Consider the following 23,813-nt stretch of genomic DNA (forward strand, 5'->3'; position numbering starts at 1 on the left):
TGTGCCTACATTTGAAAATGATGGATGGAAGATGTGTTTTTCACAAAACTCATAAATCATTTAAAGCATTATTCACATATTACCCAAATTTACAAATAACCCTGGGTTATGTAATATTTAAACATATTCTCATGCAACGGTTTGTATGATATCTTACGAAAAGTTATTCCTCATTTTTGTGCATTTTCCTACGAATGTCAAGCGTCAATTTCCGCTCCAGTCTTTTTAAAATAAACTTCCGTGTTCATAGGAAACAATTTTGTTAGGTTTAGACAATAAAAGCACTTAGTTAGGTTTAGGAAAGATTGTAGTTAAGTTACGCCACACCAGAAGTGGTTATGTAATGTTGGAAAGCTAGCATTATTTGAAAGTAGCACCGCCTCAGGAGCTCCGTCTAAACCCACCACCTCCCCTCGGGGCTCCTTTCCAAGCGGTCCGCGAGGCAGTGATTGGTGGACGTTTTTACAGGATTACAGCAGCTACAGATGACGGCTCTTTTTCAGAGCTCATAAGTAACCGATCGCTGTCGGGGTGTAAAGACCATTTCAACCAGTACAACAAATAGTGTATACTGGATAACATCGTCAACCCTGCCTTTAAGTACGGAAGTTACACTGTATGAAAAAAACGACTTAGTTAGGTTTAGGAAAAGATCACAGTTTGGGTTAAAATAATGAAGTGGCGTGACTTAAGTATGGAAGATACGTGACAAATAAATCAAACCATGATCTTTTCCTAAACCTAAAAAAACACAGGAATTTCTCCCAGAAGACCGGTGTTTTTGTCTTTTGACCATCCACCCCGACCTCCTCCCAACACGGCATTTATCGCTCTTTATACTTCCAGGTTCACAATTTTGTGGATACATACAAATTGATTTTGTGGGATATATATACAAATTACAGTGCATTACTTTTTCGTATGCATAGCAGTGAATGGTGAATGAGAACAGCTTGAATATTCACAGAATATGTGGATTTGGACCAAAACAGATTAAACAGTCACATTTTCAGTGCACATCAAGTTCTTGGCGGATCTGAATGGCATTCATTGCATATTCATATTTAATTGAACATTTAACTTGTAATGTGCAAAACATTACAAAGAATGAATGCTCTCTTTATTTCCCTGGAACAGACTGATCGGGTAAATCCAGGTGAAAGCTGTGATCCCCCATTTCATTTCACCTGTTAAATCCACCTCAATCAGCGCAGGGAGATAAATTAAATAAGGATTTTAAAGTCTTACTGCCGAGACTCTGGATTGTGTGAGTGACAGAATGAACAAAATAAGATTTATGTGCCTTTGAACAGGCTTTGATAGGGGATTGCCAGGCTGGTTTGTAAAGAACTGCAACTTTTTTTAAGCCCAGAAGTGTCCTGTGTGTATCTAGATTGGTCCACCTCCCAAAGGAAGTGTGGCTCAAAGCTGGACTGTGGTCAAAACTGGCTCCTTAATGAAAGAGGTCAAAGGAGGCTGACACAAACTGGGATGAGTAAAAGACAGTCTGCAGTTAGTTATGTGAACGCTCAGCTCAATAATTGCCCTGAAAGACACTGAAGAAGAATGTTGCTCTATCTATTTATCTATCTATCTATCTATCTATCTATCTATCTATCGGTCTATCTTATTTTTCGTGACACAGAAAGTACAGAAAGTAATATTTCTTCTGCTGAGACAAAAATCCTTCTTTTGCAGCGAGGGGCACTGGTTCATATATATGTCATTCTCCAGGATGGAATATCTCATTAAGATTGACATTAGAGGCTTCCTGCGACTTGATTTGTTTCCAGGGTGAAGGAACTGTGCGCTCCGAGGGAGACTTCCCACATCAGCCGATACCATTATCCCTGGGATCACATGCACACGGTCTGCTGAGTATCACCATATCGAGAACTCGGCGTCTCAGTTTTTCTTCCCTATACTTGCTTACTTTCCACCTTCTACTTTCCGTCTTTCGCTTCTCTCTCTTTTTTGCATCTGATAAATGCAGATCTGGCACCTGTCATCTCCTCCTGAGTGCTCTCAATGTGCTAGGCATGTGTTATGGGGCCAATTTTCAGATATGCGAGTGAAATCGTTCACTGTGTGTGGAACAAACTTGTGAAGCTGCAGGGAGAAGGGCATCAATAACTGTTGTCAATATGATATTTTTTTTATATATATATTTTTCTTCTCAGCAGATCTCACCAGATTGTAACATGGTATAAATATAGCACTTCCTGGCAGTGGCAATACTTCATGCTTTGAACCAATAATACTTGCATATTGCATATTTTCTTCAGTCAGGAGAGAGCAATCATTCTGTATTTTTATGTTTCATCTTCCCAATATTCTAATAATCTTATACTTTACCGCATAAGCAGTGAAGATGATGCAAGTAAATTATACAGCACCCTAGAAAAGATCATTTTGCGTGTAAGTCTGTGGGGAGTCAATATCTCAGCGGTTGGCAATGAGCAAACAGTTGCAGATAGACTAAATTGATGCAGCCTCACAGATATTGCTCTTTTGAATTGAACCCATGGAGTCTCTTTTTCTGCATAATTCTCCCTCCTCTCTACACTGGTTTGTGTGCACACTAAAACAAACAAATACTCTCTTTCACTTACTCGTATTAGCCTGTGCTGCCTTGCTCTGTAACTGGAAGGAATCAATAATGGCTGGCAGGCAGACTTACAGCCAGGCGAGCTGAGGAATTGTGGATGATCGGGCCAAAATGTTCCCCTCCAGAAGCCTTCAATAATCTTTATTGACCAAATGAGAGCAAGACAGCAAGGACTTGGCATGGTCAAAGCTCCCACTTCGATCCTTTCCTTTTCTAAAAAAAAATATATATATTTTAAAAAATGGTCTTACATTTGGGAGAATGTTGCGATGTTGATCGAAACCCGTCCACTGGAGGAAGAGGTTGTGTAAACTTTCTGACTCTTGACATCAAGGTTTGAGGAAAGAAACTGATTTTCTGACTACCACATTTGATCAATATGTTGCCTGCACTGATGAAGTATCAGGACTGCCAACTAGTCATTCATCCAGCCAGAGTGGCAGGTCCAATAAGACAGCCTGTTCGCACGAAAAAGGCATATTAATGCCGCTCAAATGTACAAGGTGTTTAGCATGCAATGAGTACGCCTTTCTTGATTTCCGCATGTCATTTGTTAGCCATGTATCGTGAACTGACTGCAATGTAAACACATCCATGCTACTGTAAGAGTCAGAGCCAGAAAGACCATATGGATTGGACATGGGCGGCAAATACTAGACTTTTACAGTTTTTCTCACTCGCTTTAGCTCAATTCTTGAATGAGAATATTTTTTTTTTCATAACAATATGTTCAAATCTCTGAACAATTAGTTTGTTGTTAACAACAGATATGAATTTCTCATTCATTCAAGGAAATTACACGTGTTTTGGCACGTGTGCAAAAGAGTAAGTACAATAAACACTAGCACACGTCTTGCTGATCAAAACTGATGAGTTGACTCTCAGTGAAACTGTCAACTCTTCACAACTTCTAAACATTCTTTCATCGTTTGAGCCGTCACATGCAAAATGATCCATTCAATTATCAAAATCTGTCAGACATACATGTATATTCCATAAATATCAATGACGAGGAGGTACAATTTGTTGTTTTTGAAATGAACTACTGCACTACTGTTGTGATGATATCATTTTGTGGCAAAATTTCTGTTCACTGCATATAACTTTACATGAAAGATCAAAAGTGAATTTCCTGTTTACGGTACATGTAACAAATTGCTACACAATTACATTTACTGTATACATACACATGTGCATATCCTCTTTCTTTTTTGGCTACTACCGTATTGACTTTTCCCAGTAAACTTTGACCTACTGTTGAAATGGGAATCTAAAAAGCTCAGTGTGATACACAACAGCATTCAGCTGGACAAAACTGACATTTTGCCTAGAGTAAGCAGTCAGTGTCAACAAAAAAGGTACAACAAAACAGAGATTTGTATGTAAGAAACATTTCCAGGGTCGACTGCCATCGTGAAAAACCACCGAAACATTTTGAGCAGTACTTCTCACACAATGACAAAGAAACGTTTCATTTTGGTGCCATTGGCCAATTTACTGACACAATAACTATGTTTTGAAGCATGAATGAAGTGTTTTGGGTGAGATACTACCTTTTGCAGACATGCAATAGAGTTTTATGTCCCATCAAACAGTTTTGACAATTGCACTTACAGTTTAGAGAATGTTAAGACTGTTTCGAAAAATGGGCAAAAGCGATTGAGAAAAACTGTAACTAGGAGAAAGGTGTTCGAGACCGTTGTTGACCGGTTATGGTTTTGTTATGTTGATGATTGTCACATGTTTTTTATTGATGTTTGAACGTGTATTCCGTAGTTGGGTTACGGTGTTTCCATACGTATAGTTTACGTACTTATTTTAAGCCCAACATGACGTTTTCAATAACCCTAACTAAGCGTTTTTCTTGCCTGAACCTAACTGCGAACGTTTGCGTGTCGTACAAATGACTCATTACACGCTGAATGTCCGTGTAATGTCGTGGTATTTATACGCCTTCCTATGAGACCGGGTTGAATAAGAAAATTCTATTATGCTTTTTACAGCGAGCTCTTGAGCCGCATCAGGTCAATTGTCTTTGGAGTTGACCTGTGTCCAGTGACCTGTGTTCATGATCCATCTCAAGGTCACAAAAGGAGCTGGTAGTATTGTACTCTCTACTGGTCACTGTCAAAATCGTCCACTGGTGACTGACAAATTTCATCCCAAAAACCCACAGCAGCTGAGATGGAAAACAATATAAACACTCACCTTCCCCCATAAATACTGGCAATGATATCTGACCCTCTCTACTGGAACCATCTCATCCGAGACACACTGAGGCTATTTATTGTCAAGTTTATGACAATGCAAAAAGGTGAAAATAGACCTAGGAAAATAGCAGATATCCCCAAACACTGCATTGGTTTTTATCTACATTGCAGAGCGTGCCACATAACCAACCATTCGGAAAGTGAATACATTTGTTAATAACATTCCTTATCATTAAATTGAATAGATTATGAGTCTTAAAAAGTTATCACAGCTGAATGTCCAGCAGCCCGCTGACAGATAAAAGCACATCAACCGCAGAGCCTCTGTGGAGCAGCTGGTGGAAGAAAAAAGGAAATCCTTATACAGAATGTCATCTGAATGCCTTACGGTCCCTTTTAAGTTCAACCTCATTCATTTCTAAAGAAAATACTAGTTACAGTAATAGAAACCTTCAGGATTTCTGAAGACCCTGGTATACCATAATACCTAGATACCACCCAAACACTCATGTCTAACGCGGTCTTTTGTTGCTACACTGGAAAATGTTGCTAAAGAATCCTTGCTTTGAGGTCATAGCTTTGTGTCTGATCCCTGCCAAGTACGTTGCTTTAATACTGCATCATCATTTTCTCATGCTGCCTCTTTTCAGTAAACATTTCTTATTACCCCTAAAATGTGTTTTGGTTTAATTAATAGTTTAGGTACAACATGGCTCAAGAGAAAAAAAGCAATCCATATTGTGAAAATACTTTAAAAGCTGCTTTTTATTTCCTCCTCGATAGCTTTTGGCTTTTCTCCTGGTACAGAGCACTGTAATTCTTCAGCTGCTGGTGCATCACCCCAGCAGTCGGCCAGTCAGCAATGCAGGCGAGTTTGTCAATCAAGACAGCCAACAAAGCTTCCTCCCCTGCAGGTATAGTACCTTAGGAATTAGAAAACCAAACAGTCAGTCAGTCACCCAGTCAGTCACTCACTCAAACATTGTCTTGCATCATTGTTTTCCTAATTAATATCATATGTCAGAGACATAAACAAAACCATCTGGTGTACACCGGAGAGAAAACACTGAGTGATTATCTGTGTGTATGATGCTGTTCGAAACACCTTCAGGGCAAATATCATGAAACAAGCGTTGAATTGTTATTGAACATACTGAAACAAGTAGAATGCAGCTTTCTACACATTTAATTACTGACCTGCCAAATTTTTAAATAAGCAAGAAGAAAGAGCTAGAAAACACTTTTGATGCAGTTTGATATACAGTATATATCATGCTAACACTTTGTATATAAATCCATAGTTTTCTTAGATTTCTACAATAAAGACGATTTGACAGTGTCACTTCAGGGGTGGAGAGAGACTGCCAGAGGAAAATCATCTGAAAGCTAAATACAGAGTTCAGTAAAGTTAACAGATCCACAGATATCACATTACCTTTAAAGGGAACTACGGACATTTTCAAAATTCCTACATGTTATTCCTATGGTCTGAGACAGTCCAAAAAATATTAGTAGACATGAACAACTCTCTCGCAAAATCCATAAACTAGAGTGCTAAAGCTCGAACTTGTGATGTCATAGGGTATAAAGTGTGGAACTGCTCCATACACAGTGAATAGGGGAGAGACGTTATAGATGAGAACACCCAGGGGGAAGTGATCTGAGTATATGGGTACATTTTCAGTTTCACAACACTACAATAGAATAACACTTATTGGGATATAAAAAGGAAAACAAACACTCTGTGGGTCCACAAAATCAGTCCCCCATTCATTGTCAATGGAGCAGCTCCAGACTTTATACAGACATCACAATTTTGAGACTTCTCTGGTTTCTGGCTTTGAGAGAGAGTAGCTCATGTTCACAAATATTGATTGCACTTCCCTAGGCCATGGAAATAACATATTGGAATTCTAAATTTAGGCAGTGGTCCCCTTTAAGAACAGTAGGTGAATAAATAAATAAATAGGCTAGCTTTATTTTTACTCAAAGGATTTATGTCCCCATTTGACATGAACCAAACTCAATTCAGAATCCTGTTGGGATGTAATGCCATGCTCGAGGACACTTAGACAAGGAAATGCTTACTGACAAGGGGGAGAGCCTATACCATGTCTAATGATGGCCTCCATTCTTATTATGTATGGCTCAGAGTTTCCGGTTTTATTATAGCCATGGCCAGAGGCATTATGTTTTTGGGTTGTCCGTCCATCCGTAAGTCTGTTCTTGTGAATGCGATATCTCAGGAACCACTTGAGTGAATTTCTTCAAATTTGGCACAAACATCCACTTGGACTCAAGGATGAACTGATTATATTGTGGTGGTCAAAGGTCTAGGTCACTGTGACCTACACACTTTTGGCCATAACGAACAATAACAATTTCATACAAATGTCTAATAGGATAAAATGATGAAGTGATGACATTTTGGACAGACATGGATGTAAACTTGACTGGTTGGCAGACGCGTACAACCATGAGGCGGTAATTCTAGTTGATTCTCAATGAATACCCAGATCATTCCCACATTACAGTTTCCCAACACATCGAAGCATTATTGTGTTTCCAGATCTGAGAAGACACTGCTAACCATACAGTTTATCCTGAGTCCCTCAGTAAGAGAAACAAATAATTCAATTAATAGTTTGTTATTTTGAGTTTTAGAGGTTCTGGTAGGCAGATTTGGTTACCACTGGACAGAGCCATGGCTAACTGTTTCCTTCTGTTGCCAGTCTTTGTGTGTTAAGCCAAGCCAACCAGCTGATACTGTATCTTCATATTTATTTACCTTATGCTGTGCTCACACTATGAGCGACGCCGCACCATTCTACAAGTCATTTTCAATGGAAGCCGGTGACGTGAAGCTTACAACTACTGCCCGACACTTGTCTTTGTGACAGGCGTGAAGCACTACAAATAACATTGAGCTGGTCACAACTTTTTTAAGCACTCCAATGATGCGGTGAAGCCTCAATATGTTTTTGTTTCAGGCTGTTCTGTTTTATCTAAAAAATGCTGTTAGCCAGTTACCAGTGCTATTTAACAACATTACTACGTAACGCTTGAGCAACATTTGCCGACAATGTAGCTGGCCATGCTGGCCGTTTTGTTGCTTTTTAACTTCATAGTATGAACTTAAAACTTAAAACTTAAACTTAAACGTAGCATTACAGACATGAGAGTGCATCTTCTCATCTATTCCTTTAAACCACTGAGTACTGACACTGCAAATTGCATTTTAATAATCCAAATTTCATGTACATTTTTGTTTAATTTCCATAAAATTGTCATGCATATATTGAATATTCAAAATAAGCAGCAATATATTTTGGGATTTTGAGCCCTGTTGCACTGCTTCCCAACTGTGAAGTGTTTGGAAAAATTATACAAACCAAAAACATAGAAAGCCTGTAGTGGCCAGCACAACAGTTCAAAAGCATGTTTTTTGGTTAACCCAAATGGTTTTCACAGATTTCTTGTGTTACAAGAACATTTTTGGATGGAAGTTAAATGAGTTTCTGTGTGACTACTCTCCCAATCTTAGAAAAAATTAAATCTGAATATAATACATGACCCTCGAGGTCTTTTTCCTCCAAATGTGTTCGCTGTGTCTGTGCGAGAGAAACAGAGCTTGTGTGTGAGAAAGTGCAGCGGGAGAACTTAAGAGGTAGCATGAATGTGTGAGTAAGTGTGTGTTTTTGCATTTGCCAGATAGAAAGCGCACGAGAGAGAGAAAATGAAGACGATGGAGAGCAGAGACTGTGTGTGGTATGTTGTGCTGAGGGATAAAAGAGCTGCCCCGAGAGACTGCAGAGCAGAGTACAACACACACACACGCACACACACATGCAGACACTCTCCAGGAAGATTGCTTGTAGGTTAAATCTAGCCCCCACAGCAGCTCTCGCAGGGTAATCTATTCTACTCTGTGTCTGACAAAAGAAATCTTTTTTTTTCCCCTTCCTTCCTTTCCTTCCTTTGTTCCTTCCTCTGTTAATTTCTTTTTTTTCCTTCCCTCCGCTTCACTCCGTCTGACTCTTTGCTTCCTAAAATGAGCTGTATTTTAAAATCTCATTAAAAACAGAATAAAACAGTCTTAATATAAGAGAGAAGACTGTGAAATACACAATAAACCTTGAGACGATCGTCTCTAATAAAAGACCATAAAAGTGACTGTAACACTGTTTAAACAGGGCTAATCTCCCTGGCGTGGTCCATTCAAAGCCTCCAGGCACTGATGCAAAATTGTAATCACCCATTATCATCAGTGTATAGTTTGGACAACCAATAGAGCTGTAATATACTCCCTGTCCCCCTTCTTACCTTCAGGCTTTACTTGCTACACAACAATGCTTAAAAAACAGAATGAAACAATTAAGGAAGGTGCAAAAAAAAACGCAAATTTTACTTTAAAGTTTAGAACAATCAAAAGCGTATGACAGGAACTTTTCTCCTTCACACGCCTGTTGTTTCCTCACTGATGTACCTATCGTATTTACAGATTTGAAATGGACATCCAGTAAGAATTAGAAACAAATTGCACCAAAACCAAAAGCAAATTTGAATTAATTTCCCGCTACTGACAGAGACAAGAGACTCCCGAGGTGAGCACACATGTTGAATAAACATCACGAACACGTTTACTAAACCCAAATAATCCTCCGCTCTTAGTAATGATGTCATCACTGAGCGCTGATTTAATCCAGCGCTCCCAGTTATGAAGCGGAAGAGGCAATAACCTTGTTATCCTCCTTAAACATTTGCAGAATTAAGAGTGTGAGTGTGTGGAGAAGAGAGAGCGTGGAGAGACAGCTGTTTTGTTACATTGATTGTCCATTTGTTTTTGAAAAAGTGCATCTTTAATACATCTTTTAAAACATATTGATACAATTTCAACATTTAAAATAAATGTATGTTATAGTATAGTTCAGTGATTCCCACCCTATTTTTCCTGAAGCCCCCAAACATGTATCTAAAAAAAGCTGTGCCACCCCACCCCCCCAAATGTTTTTCTGACATCATCACCCAAAACTTACAAATCCTTAAACAAAACCCTCAATTTGAATAAGGTGTTTCAGTTTATTAAATGAGTTAGTCTTTTTCATCTGATTCGACTGTTATCAGGCCATTAAATAGGCATTCATCGGTCGCTATAAGTACCATAGATGTGGGTCATTAGGGGCCTACTATGTTGTAAAAGTGAGAGTGAAACTTTAATGCAACACGTTCTTGTAAAACTGAATGTCTGAAACGTCACGTTTTGAACAAAAAGGCTTACCTTCTTCTGGTGATCTATCATGTCAATAGATGATAAAACCTACTAGTGGGTGTAGTAGGCCCCTATTGACCCACATCTAGCGACTAGCGATTAAAACGTCTGTTTTAATTAACCTTCTTTCATGAATATAACTCTTCAGCTAAACGTCAACAAATATGGATATTTCGTTAGACGTGAATTTTAGAAATGATTACATCTATCTTTTGCCTATAACTTTTACAACACTTTGGAGTTATTGGAAATGTTTGGCTCACAGAAGTCATAGTATAACACTAATAACACTAATAATTTTAGCCTGATCTTTATCTGCAACTATGCAGAAATACTGAGTTTAAAAAGAATGTGGCGAAAAAAAATAACTTTTTAAAATAGTTTTATATACAGACTTTTATATAAATTATCCAGTAAGTGTGTTATTATGATTTTAGTGTCTAAATCTAATTCTGACAACCTCAGAGCAGACAAATCCTGGCGCACCCCCTGGGATCTTTGGTGTATATACTGTGTTATGTTATTGTAAATTTTGAGGGTGTGTTTGAGAGTGAAAGACTGAGACAGAGACACACAGTTATTTAATGAGGGTGACTTACTTGCTGAACGCTAAACTAACTCAAATGTGTTGATGTCTGATAAAACACATGCATTTTCACTTCAGTCATCATTACAAAGTATGCAGACATTGTTTGTCTGGAAAAAAGGGGGGAAAAAACATCAGAAAAACAGCTGTTCATTGTCTGCATTTTAAGCAACGTTGTTCTGAATGACAACAACAGACTTGAGGCACAAAAAGTGTCTCTCTTACTCTTTTGCTCTTGGTTGCTTTCTCTGACTGGCACTATTTCTTATTTTGCAGTGAAGCCACATACAGTATATTTTGGGTATAATATTTTTTCAGACAGAGTTGGAGTGTTGGTAAAAACTAATTTGGAGAGGATGCAGATTTAAGGCAGCACAGAAGCTGAGACTCAAACTCCTAAACTAAGCTAAAAAGTCTCCACTTTGCTGAGTTTAAAGCTCAATCTGTGCGAGCACATACTGATCGGAGATTAAAGCCGTGACCTGAGGACATATTTTATGAAGAGCAATGTTATTACATTGCTGTTCTGTCACAAGTTCTCCCCGATGCTGAAGCCAGAGGATTTCACAGGTTACCCTGATGCGTTTTCCACATAAATTTGGAGAGCACTAACCAGAACATTAGAGAGCCAAGCTCGGCACCAGAAGATTACCAGTTCGAATCCCTGGACAAGCTGTGAAAATCTGGACAGAGGAAGAGGAGAAGAATTTCTTTATCCCACGTGAAAAAGGTGTCATTGAAAGAGTGGCCTTGGGCAAAGCACTCGACCCTCATCTTCTCCACTCATAGTAAAAGTCTGTTTGGTATTTGGACCTAGCAGCTTCTTGGTATGACTGGATAGAAAGTGTGAGTGTGCAGCACGACATACACTGAAAACCTTCTATTGGTTAATAAAAGCCTTCAAAAAGTAGGATTTAGTGAATTCCGCCTCACCGACTCACTGACATCTGTCCATCCCATGTTCTGAAATATATAATCCAAACCTTGAACCATTTGAAATTCTTCTATTACTTTTACTTAGGGCTTTCCTGGAGTGCAATGGTGACTGAGGATTTGGACTTAGGCAAATCAAAATGGCACAGAAAATCAGCTTGCCTCAGTAAAGGAACCCAGCTATTTGGATAAAAGCAAACGTAACCCAGATCCAAACCAGAATAGATACTAATGTGACAGTGAAGGAAGCACAGTCTCAGCCGGCTGATCTCATTTATTTCATTTATTTATATCTTGGAGTGATCATTGAGGGCAGGCCCTCATTTACAATGATGCCGAGTTAAATAACAGTCAGATAAACAAAACAAAGTTAAAGAGTCACATATAAGGATTTAAAAACAAAGATAAGAACAATAAAATCAGCTAAAACAATTACACACTGAGAAACAGTGGCCCATGATCATGGCCCTGAACTGTCCACTGATCCTCAAGGTGTGTTGGAGGTCGTTGACTAAAAGGCTGACTTTCCAAGAGCAGAACGTGTTTGCGGAACCTTAAGCGTACATAACAACATCTACATAAAGTGTGGCTGGGACAAAAAACACTGGACTTTCGCTAAGGAGACCGGTGTTCTTGTCCTGTGTGAGTCAAAGTTGATTTATTTGTCACGTAACTTCCGTACTTAAGTTACGCCACTTCCAGTGTTATTTAAACCCAAACCACAATCTTTTCCTAAACCTAACTAAGTAGTTTTTGTCACATAACTTCCGTACTTAAGTTACGCCACTTCTGGTGTTATTTGAACCCAAAACGTGATCTTCTCCTAAACCTAACTAAGTCGTTTTTGTCACATAACTTCCGTACTTAAGTTACGCCACTTAAAGTGTTATTTAAACCCAAACATGATCTTTTCCTAAACCTAACTAAGCAGTTTTCTTTTGAAAAGACTGGGGCGGAAATTGACATGTGCGTCATGTGTTGCTGGAGATTCATAGGAAAACACACGAAAAATCCGTTGTTGAAAGTCGTGCAGAGGCTCATGAAAAAAAGGGAATATTCTATGTACACGAATCAAATAGATTAAATTTCATGACTATTTCACGAACTGCCGTGAGACTGTGTTGTCTCATGAGGTCTGCATTCCATGGAAAACACAATAGATCAAAAAGTGGACTTTCTGTCTTAAAAGTAAATACACATGCAGCTCCTGTGTTGGTGAGGTCTGAAAGGTAAGCAAAATGTAACACTGCGGCCGTTTTCCTCAAACACTTGCTATATGAAGAACATCCCACAGAGAGCGCTCACACACTCACACATGCACACATAACCCCAGAAAAACCCTCTCCTGAGATTACACCGCTCTATTCAGTGTGACAAAAAAAAAAGAATAAGCTTCTTTTATGTTCTCTTCACCAAAGAAAGAGAGCAGATAAAGTAAGAGAAACATGGGAATCACAAATAGCCCTCCCTGGAGGCCATCATCAGCGCTGTGTCGGGAGAGTTGCCGTCAGAGTTTCGTTTGATTCGTGCATTTGAATTGTTCATGATGCAGGAGTCAGTGTTACCCACTCCTGGGTAACTACACGTCACTCAACGTTCGTAGGAGCTACAGTAAGAACTTTAGTGTGATAATCATAAACAGACAGGCAACGTCAAGATTAATTTAGTATGCATATGAGCACCACAACCACAGCTGGTTTCGTACTGAATAAAAAGGGACATTCTGAAACAATAACAATATATTTGGACAACGTTTGTGAGTTACTTTAAATGACTGTCGAGTTGTAACAATCTCTGTTCTCAGGGTACATATTTGTGTGCCAGCTTCAACTGCACCGTCCTACCAGGAGGCAGATTGTATGGGTTTCTGTGGGCTCATCCTCACAAAACACTGGATCTTGTAAAGTGGATTTTATTCACGCTTTAAAATGCATTTATAGACAGGGATTACAGTTTGCATTTTGTGTTTTTACCAGCGATGCTGGTAATGTTTTCACCATGTGAATCTGTGTGTGTGTGTCATCATGGCAAAATGTAGCCCTGGAGACTCCTACTGTAGCAGGAACTATGTGTTTATGTGTTTATGTGTTTGTGGGTCAATTTTGTGCCCGTGATAGCGTCACAACTGTGCAAGATGCAGTCACAATACTTTAAGTTGAGATCCTGATGGTCAAGATTGAAGATGGGTGTGGTCCGAACAAGGGAAATATAACACGTTCTCCTCTCAACTCGTCACATATGGCCACTTTGTCACACCCCTTGGCGTCACTTTAGTTTTGTTACGAACAAACAGCTGATTGTAACACAAAAGTGAAACTTAACACACGGGTCACCTCGCTCCCGGTGTGCTTTCTCGGAGCATTTCCTGTTGCCGCGGATGGTTTTACATTATAGTTAACAGAAAGCCCGGTGTGTCTCATACTGGGGCTAAAGGGTGACGTGTGCGTCAGTATCACACGCCGACGGCTGTGACAAAGCATCGGTATTTGAGGCCCCGGGAATGAGAACGGCCTTGGGCATCGAAAGTATGGAAGTACGCCCCTGACCTGATTTGGCATGATGCTATTGATAGATGTTCTAGTGTATGTGTATCTAGTTGTTTTCTGTACATAATAATCTTCCAACATTATGGAACATTGCTCCATAACTTGTTGAAATTATTCTGAGGTTAAACAGTTCAAATTTTTAATCCACAAATCAATATAAGGTCATCTGTAAGGATACAACATACCAGACAGATAGTATCTGGCTGCTTTAATAAGAAGTAATATGCATAAAATGCAGAAAATACATTCCTCAGGTCAGAAAAGTTCTCCCGGGTGAAAGAAAACCTTATTAAAAAGAATACAAATACACTATTTAAATAATCATGAGAGTCAAATTGCTCACAGCTAAGTCTGTATGTCACACATACTGATTTACTGTATGTTCTACTGCACATTCAGCATCACTGAATGACTTCTAGAAGATAAATCATTGGATTATTATCATTATAGTTTCAAACTTTGTTGATGCTATTAATCAACTTTCTAGACTCCAGATGACAGACGGAACATCTTTCACACACACTTCAGTCAATTAAGGATGGGAGATCCCTAGTGTCTTAAAAATGTAGATAAGACTGAGTCAATATTTTAATAGCCACCAGGGGAGAGGAAGGAGGGGGCAGTCTGAGAGAAAGAGAATAACACAGAGGAAGTCTCAGTTTAAAAAAAGCAAGACATTGAATTTGGTTGTGGACATTTGAGATTGACAGGATTCACGAGAGCAGGTTAAACAAAAATAGAGTAGAAATAGAAAAGAAAGACCTGAAGACTCCTTCCGAGGAGTGGTAGTGGAGAGTCAGACGGGACTTCATTCATTAAACTGATTGATTCATTGTCAGAGTTTCTGTTGGTCTGTGTGTGTTTAGACAACACCGTACCCAAGAGACTGGGCAGGAAGGGGAGAGAAAGATCAATGGTGTTTTAATGGAAGGATGAAGTGGGAAGGCAGAAAGAGAGAGTGATAGAGAGAGAGTGAGATAGGGTTGGGGGCACACATTCAAACTGATGGCTTTTAATGAAGTATACCTGAACGAGACAGTGAAACGAATAAACTCTGTAACAACTCAACAACTCTCACACACACTTATACCAAGATATGTTAGATATACCTTATTTATCTTTTGTCACACATCAATTTAATATCAATCGTCATGTTATGAGACAATATGATGTTTTTGTGTCATCCTGCTCCCCTAGTTTAGATTAAAAAGAAAGTAGCAATAGTCATACAGGAAATATGACTAATAATCCCTCTCTCTCTTTCTCTCTCTCTCTCTCTCTCTCAAAACTGAGAATAGGCGCCAGAAACCCACATTGTCAGCAGAAGCCCACAAGCATCACAGAGAATGCAAACAGCCTCCCAATATATACGTATATATTGCATTTCACAGGTCCCCAACATATTGCCCCCATGACAATATCATTTCAAGAGAGAAAAAAGACATTTTCCTCACCCTGAAGCATGCTGAGACCATCTCTTTCAGCACAGCCTGAGACCTAACCACTCATCCTTATCTTGTGCATCATCACCCAAGTGGCTAACTTGGCCTCGAAGCAAAGAATTCGACAGAACATCTTTTTACATAAAGGACACATACAGCCTGATGACGCCTACTCAAAGTTTCCCCTCCATCACACTGAGCCAGTTGAAACACTTGTAGCCTGCGGGCAATGAAGCAACACTGTGAAACTATGCAACGCTTTTAGGTTATTTTCTAAAATTACAGCCATCTGCAGGAGCGCTGACCTCTGGAGTAACGCCGGTGCCCTCCTGCCACTGGTGGTCTTGGCAAGCTGTTCGCGTTTTGACAAATAAATATTCTCTACATTTTCTGTTACGGCAAAGAAAATTGAATATTCAAAAGATATTTTAATCTTGTCACACTTTCTTAGAAGCGGTGTATTTTAACAGGCACACACTGTTCTTACAGGTTGTCGTGTCGACATCCAATCAACATCAAAGTGTTCGCCGGGCCGTCTCCCTGACCTTTACACAAGCCCTCTTCTCTCTGTGTTTGTCTGAAATAACCCCTTGCACACAGGAATGAAAGTTTGCTTCCATTCCCCGTGCCAAACCCGTTTCTGCTGGTATCCGCACCGCAGGGAGCACAGAAATTTCCTCCTCCGTAGCATCACCAGGCACCATCTGCATCATCCCTCACAGCGCCTGGCAGGGCCCACAGCAGCTCCCCCATGAACTCCTCCAGCCGTTTCTGGGAGGTCAGTCCAGCCCATCTCTTTTTTTCCCCTCTTCCCCTAAGTGAGAGAGGTTGTGCTACCGGCCTTCACAGAAATCTGCCTTAGGGGTGTAGCATACGCAGGTGGAAATATTCATTTTTCGGTTGATAGACTTCTACCACACCCCTAAACCCTATACAGCATCCACTAATGTATACCCTATAGGGTGCCAAGCCCTCAGGACAGACGTGTAGAATCAGAGGCAGGAGTGATTAATAAGCCAGAGAGCTCTTTTTTGGCTTCATGTGAGGAAAAAAATGACTGTCTTGCACTAAGCTGCCAGCTCTACTCCTCTCTAAGAACACATTGGTTGGCCTCCTCAACAGATATGAGTTTATACTAGTTGCTGGAATGCTGCCACCCCACGCTCAAGGTCGGTCTTTATCCCTGCTTCTGGACAGGCAGGTGAGGGACACCAACCCTTAGGCGGTGATATCGTGGCCAAAAGGAAATCCACCAGTTTCCCCTGGATATATGACAGGAAGCCTGTGGGGGTATTAAGTACAGCACAGCAAGGCAATGCCACGGGGAAGAAGCTGCCAAGTCGTTGATAATCACCACCCTGCCCAAGTATTGGAGTGACATCCTGGGACCAATCGCCTGTTATGTGCCCTCCTTGTTCTTAGTAGACAAAACTCCAGCAACACTTGTAGAATAAAGAACAACTTTATAGTGAGACCAATGCGTTTAGGCATGTGGCCTTCATCAGGATTGTCTCCATGCCACCCGCTTCGACTGGTATCAGGCCATTAAACAGGCTTTATGAGTCACTATAAGCACCATAGACGTGGGTCATTAGGGGCATACTAAGCCTACTATGTTGTAAAAGTGAAAGTGAAACTTAAAAGCAACACCAAACGTGACTTTTTGAACACAAACAAAAAGGCTTCTTTAGGTTTAGGCAACAAAACAGTTAGATTTAGGAAATAAAACAGTTAGGTTTAGGCAATAAAACTACAACTTTTTTAGGTTTAGGCAACAAAACTACAGCTTCTTCAGATTTAGGCAACAAAACTACAACTTCTTTAGGTTAAGGCAACAAAACTACAACTTCTTTAGGTTAAGGTAACAAAACTACAACTTCTTTAGGTTTAGACAAAAAACCCACTTGGTTAAGTTTAGAGAAAGGCATTGTGTTTTGGGTTAAAATAAGTACAACTACAAATTGTTGGTTTCACTTGTGTCTATATTACAGCGCCTGACTTCTGCTTCTGCTCCTGTCATAATTACGACGGTTGCTAGAGGTCGCTGTCGTGTTCTTTTATACCTTCTTTTGGAGATCTACCATGTGATTAGATGATAAAACCTACTAGTGGGTGTAATAGGCCCCACATCTTTGGGGCTAATAGCGACTGATAGTGCCTGTTTAATTGCCTGACAACAGTCTAATCGGCTGTCCATGCACCTTGGAAGTAGGTGAGGTTATGCATACACTGCTCCTTGTTCTCACAGACCCATTCCTCCGAGCTGAGGTCTACCTAGAGTCATTTAAGCACCGTCTCTTTCCACTGAGGGCCATTTATTAGCTTTGAGAGAGAAATTCCCTTCCAAGCGGCAGACTGCACTACATTGTTTTTACCCTATTTGACCATGGCAGCTGGAGACTCTACCTCAAAAACAACTGGAAAAGAGGCTGTCCTCCATTGCTCTTGTGTCTTGTTCATTCCTAACTAAAATGGGTCATCATCACTGGCAGATAAAAATGAAAATTGGCCTACTTAGCCCTAATTCAGCTCCACATACCCCCTGCAACTACTTCCTAAACAGTAGCCAAACCGAGCAGAGCTGCAAGATCCCGCCTGAGTAACCTGAACTGGCTTGTTTGAGCTGCTATCAAACATCACAAAAAAATCATTATTTAGTGAAATAAAGCCCAGGAGCATGATGGAAAAGAGCAGAGGTACAATGAGGTGAATAAAGCTGAAAGCAAAGGAAGAGACAAAAGGGAGCGGGTAGAGGAAAAAGGCATGAGGCAGATAAAAAGGAATAAAGGAGACAAAGTCAAAAGTGCATTAGTGAGGGAAAAAAGAACAGGTGAAAGAGAAATGACAGAAAGGAGTTTGGGTAACGATAGGGAGTATTAAAGGGAGAAAGTGTACATAAAAGGGAGAGAGAGAGTGTGAATTTGCATGTCAGTTAGAGTCTCCCTCTTTTGTTTTATTATCTGTCACAATAACAGGTGTATTCCGCCAGGGGTAATAATATGACCCGTGTATTCACTGATAGGAGATATTAAATTGAACTCAAACACACTCACTTCACTGTGACCTTGAGGAGAAAATGAAATAAGAATGTCCACAGCAATAGCTCTCTCTCTCTCTCTGTAAGCAGGTGGTAATTTAAGAAGAAATGAGCTGGCGTGGTTGTCTCAGCTGTAGCAACTAACATTGGTGTTTGTGACCTAACGTTACCTCGCTGTTTATTGCAGGTGAGAAGTTGGCAACAGCCCTCCTGGTTCTGACGTGCCAAATAATGAAAGTAATTAGCTGCATAAGATAGAAAGCCAAAACCTAGAGACCAACCACAATGTTCTGCACAAAAAGACAGAGAATTAAAAAGCAATTGGCAGGAGATTTTGATAGACTTCTATTATTACCTTGCACAGTAGAAAGAAAGAAAGACAGCCTGGCAGAGGTTCACTTCCTGGGAACGGTGTTTTTTTCTGTGGTTCAACCATCTGCCAGCTGTGAGAATTTTCATGCTGTGCATTAAATGTGACTCAGGCGTCTCTTTATTTTGACGGAGGACGGAAATCATGGGGATATATAGAAAACATTGTAAATGTTAACGAGTTACTAATCCACTCTTCCACAGCTATGGCCTTTTTCAGGCTATGGTCTTTTTTACTGTTATTATGCTATGTTATTTTAGCTTCTTAATGCAAAGTTTTCCCCTGTTTCCCAATTAAAGGACCAGTGTGTAACAATTAGGGGGATCTATTGGCATAAATGGAATATTATATTAATAAGTATGTTTCCTTTAGTGCATAATCACCTCATAATAAGAGTCGTTGTGTTTCAATGTTTCTACAGTTGCCAAACACTGTTAACTTTTGCTGCTTCGGCCAGAGTCAATAACGTTATTCACTCCTGTCGTCGCCGCCACTCTCTCTCTCTTGTTCATGACTCACTTCCCACGTACACACACACACTCTAAGCACTCTCACAATAACTGGCTCTAGAGAGGGCGATTTAACATTCACATCGGCCACCGTTGCAATCCTTTAAAAAGAGTATAGAAGCAAAGAGACGAAACTGGTGTTTTTTTGACAACAGCCAATTTTGAAAACATTTATTATATTTATAATATTTTTTTTGTTTAACCCAGGCCATTTTGGTAGAGACATTAAATATTACAATAGAATTAAAAATAATTTTACTCTACTTTTATACAGCACTTTGTAGGTGGACGTTTTCCTGGCGTCCGGTATAGTCGCTTTCAATCCAAAATGGCAGAAACGTATCTCTGCTGCTGGGCACTGATGTTGCAATGGAACGAAACAATTGACTACAATACGTTCTTTGCCTACATGCTTGGCACACGTTGTAATCTGCAACCCTCACCTCTAGATCCTATACACTGTTCCTTTAAAGGAATAGTTTTGGGAAATATGCTTATTTGCTTCTTTGAAGACAGTTAGATGAGAAGATGGATAAGTCACCACTCTCATATCTGGAAGATAAAAATGAAGCTACAGCCAGGAGATGGGCCGCTCAGCTGAGCATAAAGACCGGAAATAGGAGAAGCAGCTATAGCCTGCATCTTTTAAAAGGTAAACAACAACTACAGATAAACGTAACAGACAGATATGAGAGCGGTAATGATCTAGATCTAGAAAGTGAATAAGAGTATTTCCCAAAATGTCTGTTCCTTCAAGTAGCTTTACAGACAGAAAAAAAAAATCATATTTTTCCACTCTGGCTGACACTATCACATACAGTAGTCCTATATAATGTATCTTCTTGTTCCAGCTCTTCATTGAAGCTTTTTACGCTATTCAAACAAACATTTTTTTTTGCGGCTGTACCATTCCATCAAATGGAAATATTCTAAATGTCGTGTTCATCTTTTTTTATACCCATTTCCTCCTTTCCGCCTGGTATGTTTGGTATAATTAATCGAGTTTGAAATTAATATCTGTGGGGTTTGAACAGTGTTTGGCTCTCCAGCAGTCTGCACAAACAGAGTGTGTAATGACTGACCCACTGGTTCTAATAAACCTCCTTCCTGCAAGAAGAATGTGGCTGCACACACTGACCCACTTTTTTATTGCTCACCCATGTCCTTCCAACCGAATAACAAAAATATCATATTTGGGAATTCCAAAACAGAGGAAGTGAGGGGGGGGAAGAGCTGGATCCACACATGATGGGAGAGTGAGAGAAGACAGTGTGGTTAAAAAGAGATAGAAATTGGAAGGGTTAAACATCAGAAAGATTGACAGACAAGGAAAGGTGAGCTAGTTAGTTTGATTCAGAGAGAAGAGAGAGATGCAATCAAACATTCAGGTGGGGTGGCCTTGTAAAAAAAAAAAAAAAAAAATCCCTGCCAATGAAGAATGCACTCAGCCAGGAATTTATTCATAGATGTATTTATAATGCATGCACACAGAATGAATGACTTCCCATGCATCTGAGCATGTGTGTGTGTGTGTGTGTAGCCCATACATGCCTGTGTGTTAAGTGTGTGTATCATCCTCCCCCCCCCTGTGCAGTCTGTCTGGGAGACAGGACAAGAACTGATTGATGAGAGAGCGTTTGTTTTAACGAGCCTCCGGAGTGGATTCACCTTGAGAGAGATTTGGTTTCTCGCTTTACACTGCTTCTACTGCTGTCTGAAGATATGTGAAGCATACGCCATCACTCTACCGCTTGTGTGTGTGTGTGTGTGTGTGTTCACGATGTTTGTTTACCTGTGTGTGTTTCGCTTGTGTATATTTGTGCAGTTATGTGTGAGCTTTCTGATGCTGCCTGCATTTTTGCTGCACTTGTGTGTCACTGTGTAAGTCTCGCTGCGTGTTGTTTGCAAGTGAGTGACTGAGTGAGTGAGAGGATGTGTTTATGTGTGTGCTATAAATTATTGATTGGGGACCATTTTAGATTTTTTTTAGGTCTTTTTTTTGTCTTTGCCTTTGACATTTCTTTCACTCATGTCCCAAATATGATATTAATTCATCTATAAATCAAATTAATTCTACAGTGTGAATGATGCGCAGCAGTCACAGTCTTTGGCCATATCCAATAAATTAATTAAAAAATAATCACTTCAAGTAAGTGGTGATTTCAGCTTTGGTTACTGTGATGTTTGATATTTTAGAAAGGATATCATCTGAGGAGTAAAATTTTGCCAAAACTCAATATGTCACAGTTTGGCTGTGTGGCCAGAGACCTTCTGACTTTTTTGTTAAGACTTTAGACTTTCTTGTGTTGCATCTTTTTGTGGTTTATGTTATTAGTTCTGACTTGTCTAGACTATTTTGGTTTCTATGGTTTTGGGTTTTCTGATATATTTCTTGTCTCATTTATTCTAGTGTTTCTTGTTTTATTTTGATAAGTTCACTCCTCTTGTGTCTTGTCTGTTTTTTCTTCCGGCTTTTGTTTGTTTCCCACCTTTTTGATTATATGCCTTCATCAGTTTTCACCTGTCCCTCATTAGTCCTGCACTCACCTGCTCACTTCCTCAGTAAGTCAGTCACTATTTATACCCCCTCAGCTGCTTTGTACCTTGTTGGTTCGTCTTTCGTTATGGAGTTATATTGCCTGTTACCTGCCGGCATCAGGGGCTCCGTTTGTAACACGTTTTGTTAACTAACCATCTGAAAGCTGGCTTACTTTGAGATGCTGCTCAGCACTGTGTCAAGTCAATAAATCAGAAATATACAATTAATTATGAATTAATTATTTAAAATTAATAGTAAAAGTGTATAAGAGCTTGGAACATTATAATGGAAGTATATGATGTGCATTTCCTCTATTATGTCTCATAAGTTGTTGCAGCAATTTTTGGGTTGATACCATTTGTTACACAGATTTGGAGCTAAATTTAAGCATTTTTTTACCACTCAAGAATTGATAAAAAATGACCAATAATTCCTCCAAAATGCCACATAAAGACACGAAGACCTTGAGGAACACCATACAAAAAGCCATGTTGTGATTTGGTTTCAAAAACTTTTGACATTCGGAGATTTTTTGCAAGAATTGCATTTTTTAGTGATTTGATGGCGAGCACTTCTGTTCTGGAAACTGCTCAAAAAAACCCTGAAAGACAGCGAAGACGGTCGAGTCTCAGAGGGTTAAATATCTTTGTGGAATCTGGTCGTCTCTATTAGATCCTTGCCTGTTCTGCTCCCTGCACTGTGACACAATGTCTAAAAAAAGATAGTAAGTAATCAAATTTAGATGTATTATGTTTTAAAATAATAGAATCAGCCTACTGTATAAAATACGTTCCCAGAATAAAATCGGATATGACCTCAGTGTCCTCAGGGGAAGCTGCGGTCCTGTTTTGCAGGGACTCTTCAGCCAAATGACGGATAATTTAATTTCCTTGTTGTTCCAGTCAGATAATATTGAAGAAATGCATGACTGTTTGGTGTCTGTTTTCAATCTCTCCCCTGTTTTTATTATCCCACTTTTATAGCCTAGAGGGTGGCTGAGATAGTTTGCAAGATCCTGGTTCATCCACCTTGCTGTACATTTTTTTTAAGCTACAGTAAAGACCCGTTAGTTGTCTCTGTGGAGGGGGATCAATGAAGCATGTAATTGTCTAACTGTTAATTCTCCATTAAACAAATTAGAGTTAAACATTAAAATAGTCTCCTTCAATAAAAGTCTCATTATGTATGGTGTTAATGCAGGTCTGTTTGGTGCCGTATAAATGTGTATTTGAATATTTATGCATACTGGAGTCCCTAACAGTCTTGGAATTACATGTATTGGGTATCACTGTCAAGCTGAAGCTCTTGTGGATCCAATCGTCCAACTGCATTCATGTGTAAGGGGGTTTCAGAGCAGTTTCCAGAACAGAAGTGCTCGCCATCAAATCACTAAAAAATGCAATTCTGGCAAAAATCTCCAAATGTCAAAAGTTTTTGAAACCAAATCACAGCATGGCTTTTTCTATGGTGTTCCTCAAGGTCTTGGTGTCTTAATGTGATATTTTGGAGGGATTATTGCTAATTTTTTTATCAATTCTTGAGTGGTAAAAAATTGTTAAAGCTCCAAATCTGTGTAACAAAATGGTATCAACCCTAAAATTGCTGCAACAACTTATGAGACATAATAGAGGAAATGCCCATCATATACTTCCATTATAATGTCCCAAGCTCGTATACACTTTCACTATTCATTTTAAATACTGAATTAATAATTAATTGTATATTTCTGATTTATTGACTTGACACAGTGCTGAGCAGCATCTC

The sequence above is a fragment of the Sebastes umbrosus genome, chromosome 21, assembly GCF_015220745.1.
Source record: "Sebastes umbrosus isolate fSebUmb1 chromosome 21, fSebUmb1.pri, whole genome shotgun sequence".
Classification (NCBI taxonomy): domain Eukaryota; kingdom Metazoa; phylum Chordata; class Actinopteri; order Perciformes; family Sebastidae; genus Sebastes; species Sebastes umbrosus.